Source organism: Mytilus galloprovincialis, chromosome 11 (assembly GCF_965363235.1).
Source record: "Mytilus galloprovincialis chromosome 11, xbMytGall1.hap1.1, whole genome shotgun sequence".
Lineage (NCBI taxonomy): Eukaryota > Metazoa > Mollusca > Bivalvia > Mytilida > Mytilidae > Mytilus > Mytilus galloprovincialis.
In genome coordinates, this window is record NC_134848.1 from 61737032 (window position 1) to 61744798 (window position 7767).

A 7767-nucleotide genomic window follows, 5' to 3' on the forward strand; every position below is an offset into this window, starting at 1 on the left:
ATTCAAAATCCTGTGCAAAGTCAAAGTAAGGTGTGACAAAATGAATTGAACGAAGAAACGATTTACCTGTATTGTAAGCTTAACGTATGATAGTTGTTTTTTATTACAAAAAAATCAGTAAACATTGAAAACCACAACTACTCCGTTACTCTGAGCCAATTAGAAACTCTTGATATATTTCTATACATAATTGGTACATCGCTTTTTATGACTTCTGTTATGAAGAGTCGTACTTTGTGAATAATTCCTCATTTGTTGATGTTTTTAACACATACCAAGTATATTTGTCCCATACTTGTCAATAGACAAGACGATAATGTATTGCCAGATGCATATCATCTGGCATAGTCAAGAAATATTTATAACAACCATTAAGTCTTGGTATGATATCATGTGGAAACATCTGGTATCAAACTTGTTTTCGCCCCAAAAGTGGCAGTTTTCACAACAGCAATTTTCGTATAATGATATTGTGTATATTACATCAAATATCACACCGTACATTTGTGTGAAAACCATTGAGTAAACGAACGCATTATACTCGAATATTTCAACTATTACTAAGGATTTTAATATTATTACTCTTGGATGAAACTATCACAAAGTATCTTCCAAAATTATATTATTAAAGCCAACAGTAGTATACCGCTGTTCGAAATTCATAAATCGGTAGAGAAAAAACAAATCCAAGTTACAAACAAAAACTGAGGGAAACGTATCAAATATAAGAGAACTACAAAAACCGAAATGTAACACACATAGAAACGAATTATAATGTAACAATGGCCATTTTCCTGACTTGTTACAGGGCATTTTATGAAAAAAATGGTGGGTTGAACCTGGTTTTGTGGCATGCCATACCTCCCTCTGTAATGGCAATGTCAATTATATAATTAAAATGACAACAGTACACGACAGGGCTACAATAAATAAATGGGAGAAAATATAGGACAGAGAAAAAAAAAAACGAATAATAGCCATCAAAAGGTTACAGGTTAACAAAAATTATACGCCAGACGCGCGCTACGTCCACACAAAACTATGCTCAGATGAGAAAAGTTTGAAAACCTTAACAATTACAAAGTTGAAGATCGCCGAGGACCAAAAATTCCAACAAGTTGTGAGGCCAGGGTTATCCGCCTGGGACAAAAACATCATTATTATCAAGAATAATACATAGTTTTGCAAACAGTTAATTTTATAAAAAGACTATATAATAGATATAAGTGAATAAACTGAAGTGGTGACTAGCTATACAATAAAAACGAATACATTACAAAATCACAGCCGTGTTAGCCAGTCATTGCAGCCCCAAAAGTGACAAACCCAACAAATTAATTTGGGATGGAAAAGTACCGTGCCACGTCTTAAAATAATACGAATTCACACTCAGCAAAACAGTCACATTCGTGAATAAGTCACGTTCGGTAATAAAAAGATCAGACGACGTAATGACAAACCACAATCTAACACGTGGTAAATATATTACACAGACGTTACATAAGCAAAACACATTTCCATACAATGCTTTATAACATTGCAACGTGACAATGACATTTCGTGCGAGAACGATAACACGAATACATTTATGGAAAAAATGAATAAAAGAGCGAGTCATAAAAACTAAAGGCGTGAACTCAGCTTTGAACAATGGAAATTTTGACATAACATTTGATTTTATAGTTAAAATGTATGTCAGAAAGAAATGCATGTATTTAGATTATTTATGCTAAGTGGAATGTAGATATATAATTCTAAAATATAATAAAATTTCATTTTGATATAATATTTTTGTGTAAACATAACATGTTTTACAGTTTTGCAGACTTTCAAGGACAGATAGACTTCGAAGTGAAAAAATCTGATTAACTTAAATTACAATAAATTTGCATAAAAATGCTGATCAATTATTTTGAGCAAACAACACATGTCATTGGTTAGTTATTATGATATGGCGGGCAGTGTAGTGATCCACATTTAGCTAATTCTTCGTAAAATAATTTGCATTTGACATTCCAGGAGGATCCCTCAATAACATATTCTGGTTTAATATTCACACAGATATATGAACTGGCACCCCGATTATTATAAGCATTTGTTGAGAGATAACCATAATATTCCATGTTCCATCCTGTATATCACCTGTTCGTCCCTGGTATCATTATAACACTGGATGCCTGTTTCACTCCACAGACAGCACATGGTATGGTCTTAGTATAACTATTTGTGCCAAAAAAGTAACTGTTAAATAGTGCTCCGTATATACGGACGTTGTCAGCACCACTGGTCTTATTAAAGTCAGGATCTAATGGAAGACAAACAGGTTCCGGAGGCGCCCCGTAATCATTATCAGATCCACCACCGGTATAACCTGAAATTGAATTGAAATAGATAATATAGTTAGCCTGGTTTTATGATGCCGGTGGAGGACTGTTTAATATTATAATTTTTATTATTATTATAATTACAGACAGACAGATAGCAGTAATTACAAACAACACACATCGTTCAAAAGTAATATATCCTAATAGAATTATAAAGACATAGTAACATGATCCTTTACCAATTATTTCAAATTTACTTATTTTGTATATACTAGTAAGTAAACATTTTACCTGAATATACAAGCTTCGTATTAGTTATGTCTGGACACTGCTTTCTTGACCATCTAACGTAAGTAGTACCACGTGCTAGAAGATATTAAAAGGACATCAATGAATACTTAAATTACTTGTATGTTTCATAACAATGCGTTATTTTGATAGTCTAACAGCAATCTTGCGTCATTCTGAAATTAAAATTCATTTCAAAATGAAATTTAACATTCATGATAGCACGAGCTTTTTTTATAATCATAGCAAGTATTGAAAGCTCCTTTATTGGTTTAATGGGGTTGTAAAAACATTGACCGTGCGTACATTTTTAGAATGAAGCACTTCCACGCTTCATTCCAAATGTACTTAGGTGAACCCTTTTGCACCCCAAAAAATTTACAAAAAGAAACACTCAATTCTTAAAATAATATATCTAGCAAGCCTTTTACGGATTCACTTATTTAATTCACGAAAAGCGTAGCTTTGAGTAAGGCGTGTCTATAGATATATTACATCAATGAGCTATGACACATGTCAAAGGTTTAACCCTGATCAATAAAACTTTACGGCACTTTTCGATATGTCAATCAAATAGTGGCGTGAAACAATATATAATTTCCAGAAAATTAACACATGAAGCAGATATGAGTTGGATTTCTATGTCCGATAAAGGTACGTTTAAGATTAAAATATTGTTGCCATGGAATTCATACTTGATAGCCATTTGTTTTATTGAATATGTTTTTTTCTAAAAAATTCTTGAAAAAAGGTAGTGTGGTTTGGAGAGAAAAAAAGGGGTTGAGGCGGGTTAATGCAAACTTTTATTCTATATATATCATGTTTATTTGCCCTCAAATCCGAAATAATACTTGTAATTTCAAAGGATGTTGTGATAAAAAGGAAACCTTTTCTTTTGAAGGTAATTCAAAATAATCTTTTATTCCCCAAAAAATTGGAAAAAATCGGTTAATTGATTGCAATGGTTGTGTGTTGAATGCGTGTAAGGTCCAGGGACACATGTTTGAGACATGATCAATACACGGAGTTCTATATTTTGTTTTATATTATTGTGAATTTCGACACAATAAAAGAGGAATTTAAGCAAAATAACTGAATGGAAATGTATAGTCATTTCTATTTAAGATGGTTTTAATCTTTCATTAACGAAGTGATCGTTAAACTTCAAAATGGGAGGGGGTTGGGTGGGGTAAACAAAAATGTTTTGATCACCAATTAGATTTTGAAAAATATAATGGTCAAGCATATGAGAAAAAAGAAATATTTTAAATCCAGATTTTCTCCTATAAATGTACCTTATAGTGTTAAATATTGAGAGAAAACAAAATATTGATAGCGTTGAAAAACTAAATAAAATCGATAGCGCTATGCGCTAAGAAAAGTTTTCGACAGAGACAAAAACAGTCACATTCTGTGCAAATATGAAAGTAAAATCAAGTGACAAGTTTTAGTGGGACTCGTTGCATGCTAGAAAAAACATATAAAACAACTCTCTGAGTAGTCCGTATGTTGATTATTGCATGAACAATTTACTGTTCATATGAAACTTATTTTTGCCTTGCAGTCACCCCTCCCCCCATCGACATAACATGCAGAAACTGCCGGATCGTATCGCATTAATTGTAATCGTGTTCTCCTCCGCAGCGTACATGCACAATTTGCCATGGGACATTAAGCAGCAATCAATCAAACTAAATATTTACTTAGTGTTACCGGTATATATTTAAAAATATTTTCAAATGAAAGCTGATGTTTTATCAGCTATAGTCAGAGGAGCGAATAAGGCGTCTGTGCAATGCTAAATGGTGTTGTAATAGAAGTTAGGAGTTGGCAGTACAGGTAAAGGAAATAAAAAAAAAATCCGATCTATTGTAACATTGTTACATTGTAGGTTGATTACATAGGCAATTTATAAATATTATAACACATAGTATTTTTGAATCATAAGAAAATCATCTTAATCATTCAAGGTATAATTCACAGTTGTCCCTACATAAAGCAGATATATGCATTATAAATTCTTAGTGATTATAATTATGCTTCTTAAGACAGAATAACTCCATGTAATTATAGTGAAGCGACGAGTACATGATCAATCCTATACACTTAAAAATCCTTTGTGTATTGAGTAAGATGTTCCTTACTAACACCTACAAGATGGTAACATCTCCAGAAACGAAAGCTGATATTTTATCATCTATGATTAGAGGAGGGGATAAGACATTGCACAGTGTTCGATGGTATTTTATCAGTTAGAAGCAAAAATTAAAGGTTCCAGCCCCACTCGGGAGTACAGAATGCGATATACTCGCACATTGTCAGGTTGAGTTTCTATATTTGCAATAAAACCTGTTGACAGAGAATGTTAATCATAACGGAAAAATACTTCTCCGATTTTCAAAGCCAGGGCCGTGAAATTTTAATGATAGAATGTTCAGGTTCTCAAACATTCATTTGAATTGACTGGTAATACTACTATATTCCAAAACCCAAACCCCCTCCCTACACACTTACGATTATTCTACTAATGTGAAGGTAGTCGTCGATTACAACTATCATTAATGCTCGAAAGCAAGATTAGATAATGTATACTATTGAAGTCCAGATATATGCATATTAACACCGGCTAGCTTCACATAAACAATGAATCTGTATTATACGAACCGTTACTTTCGTCATCGACTTGTCGTCAAATAACGTGTATTTCGTCATTTAGCATTTTCTTTATCTGGCTGTTGCTTTGAGTCACTGTTAGGTTAGAAAGTTAAAAATCTGTGTACATGTTAACAATAAAGCTTGTATAACAAGTGATGTTTTATATAAGAAACGTTAGAATAAAGCTACTTGTAATCATATTAGTCGTATCTAATAAATATTGGCTCGAATGGTATGAGTTAGAAGCTTCAATTGAGATCCAATGTGAAGTTTGCGGTGGCCATTAACATTAAACATTGAAAAAATGGAAACACAGAGAAGCAAACCCATATCGCTGATGCCTCCAATTATTTTCTGAAGGCCGGCATGGTAGATGCTCTAAAAGTAGAGGTGGGGAATTGCCAAAAAGACCTAAAAGTGTAAGCCCTGGAAAAGAGCATCTTACCTCTGTTCGGAGGATAACAGTTAAAGGCAAACATTGGAATTGTATTTCAAATTTTATTATATTTGATTAATATTTAATTTCCAGGGAAGCGCTCTCAACCAGCATATTTTAGTTGAAGCTAAAGAAAGCAATATTTTAACAGGAATCCGTTAAGTCGAGTATCATTTTGGTAATCGGTACTCGGTACTACCGAGCGATATTTGAGTGTTCGAGTATTCGTGTACATACCTTTTTTTATAGATATACATCATTATGTTAAATGACTGCGAACCTACAAAGAAAGAATCGAAACCACTGATTTATCCTTGTGTTCTCTTTTTAACGATGTCCGCGTATGCAATAATTGTTAACATGAACAACGCTCAGCCTTAAGTATTATAATCTGTGGTGCTTAAAATAGTATGAAGTGTATGTAAATGGTAATATCCCGCTATCTTTTTTTTCTTACATTTGTAATAAATTATAAGTGCAATTATTATCAAAATCTTACCGTTGTCTGCTATTTGCTGATTAAAACATGCATCGTCCTATTCATGTTGCTAATCAACTGATGGGAAGTTTTATTCTCCGAAAAATACAAATTATTATATATGTCGGTCATCAGATTTAAATAAGATGTATTAAAGAAACTAGTAGTGTCTCAAAGATCACATCTAGTGCACGCAAATTGACTGACGTTTTGCAAAATTGATTTTTGACTTCTTTACCTTTTAAATTCGTGAGACATACAACTAACCGTTCTTATGAATTCGCCAAAACGTGTAAAAATGTATAAAAAGGTTTTGTTGTATTTCTAATCAAGAACACTTTGACTGGTACATACCAACACACCAAAGTATGTGATCCTCTTACTTTCTTATTCGTGTATCAACAACCAACAATTTTGAAGCGAAATCTTTTAATTTGTTTTTTGATATTTCGTGATTTTAAGACAAATTTCAGAAAGATTTTTTTCCACATGTTATATGTATCTACTTTACAGATTATCATTTTATTTGAAAAGATTCATTCAATAGTATTTTGGAGAAAAAATAAATAAATGCATTTCTTAAGATTAGTTTTCAGATATAGTTAACATGTCACAATAGACGCAAATTTTGTCTGTGACATTACCCCATTAAACATTCATCACCTAACTTGGAGAAACTGGAACAAAGTTCAATATTTTGGGGTTCCCAATAGGTTCACTTTGTGCTTGTTTGGCTCTATAAATATTTTGATCTGAGCGTCACTGATGAGTCTTATGTAGACAAAACGCGCATCTGGCGTACTAAATTATAATCATGGTACCTTTGATAACTGTTTAGTCATAGAAGAAGGTTTATACTTAGTAATATATGTTTTATATTTTATAGTGCTATATGTTAATAACCGTTATTGTATACGATATCCATTGTATCTTTATATCAAGATTTTTTTTTGACAATTTAAGAATAAATTACTTACCGTTTTGAAGTTATTTACTCTATAACTTTCTGTTTACATCATTGTCATCGTATACATTCTTATGTTGACAATATATCGTTTTTACATTGTCAACATTGTATAGATGTTGTGAACCAGGTCTTAACCTTTGTGTTTACATCGTTCACATCGTATACATCGTAATGTTGACAATATCGTGTCAACATCGTGTTTATTTTGAATATAGAGTCCATACCTTTCTGTTTACATCGTTCACATCGTATACATCGTGATGTTGACAATATCGTTTTTACATCGTCAGCATCGTATAGATGTTAGGAACCAAGTCTTTACCTTCGTGTTTACATTGTTCACATCGTATACATCGCAATGTTGACAATATCGTGTCAACATCGTGTTTTTGTTGTGTTTCGATTCTATTGCAACTTTCTGTTTACATCGTTAACATCGTTTACATCGTGAAGTTGACAATATCGTTTATACATCATTTACATCGTGAACATCGTATAAATAATGTGTACCACGTCTATACCTTTGTATTTACATCGTTTACATTGTGATGTTGACAATATTCAAAAAAATGTTTTTTTATTCATTGATATTCAACAAAATTTGTGGATAACATGTATA

The 7767-nt window shown here is 32.3% G+C and overlaps 1 long non-coding RNA gene across 1 annotated transcript; it reads right to left on the minus strand.

The window, feature by feature from the left end:
• Nucleotides 1-1838: 1838 nt before the first annotated feature.
• Nucleotides 1839-6921, minus strand: LOC143051292 (uncharacterized). The gene is made up of 4 exons (XR_012970688.1): nt 6203-6921; nt 5277-5360; nt 2616-2690; nt 1839-2371 (listed from the first exon to the last, which is right to left on the minus strand). It is a non-coding gene; the product is annotated as an uncharacterized LOC143051292 (long non-coding RNA).
• Between the last annotated feature and the right edge of the window lie 846 nt (nt 6922-7767).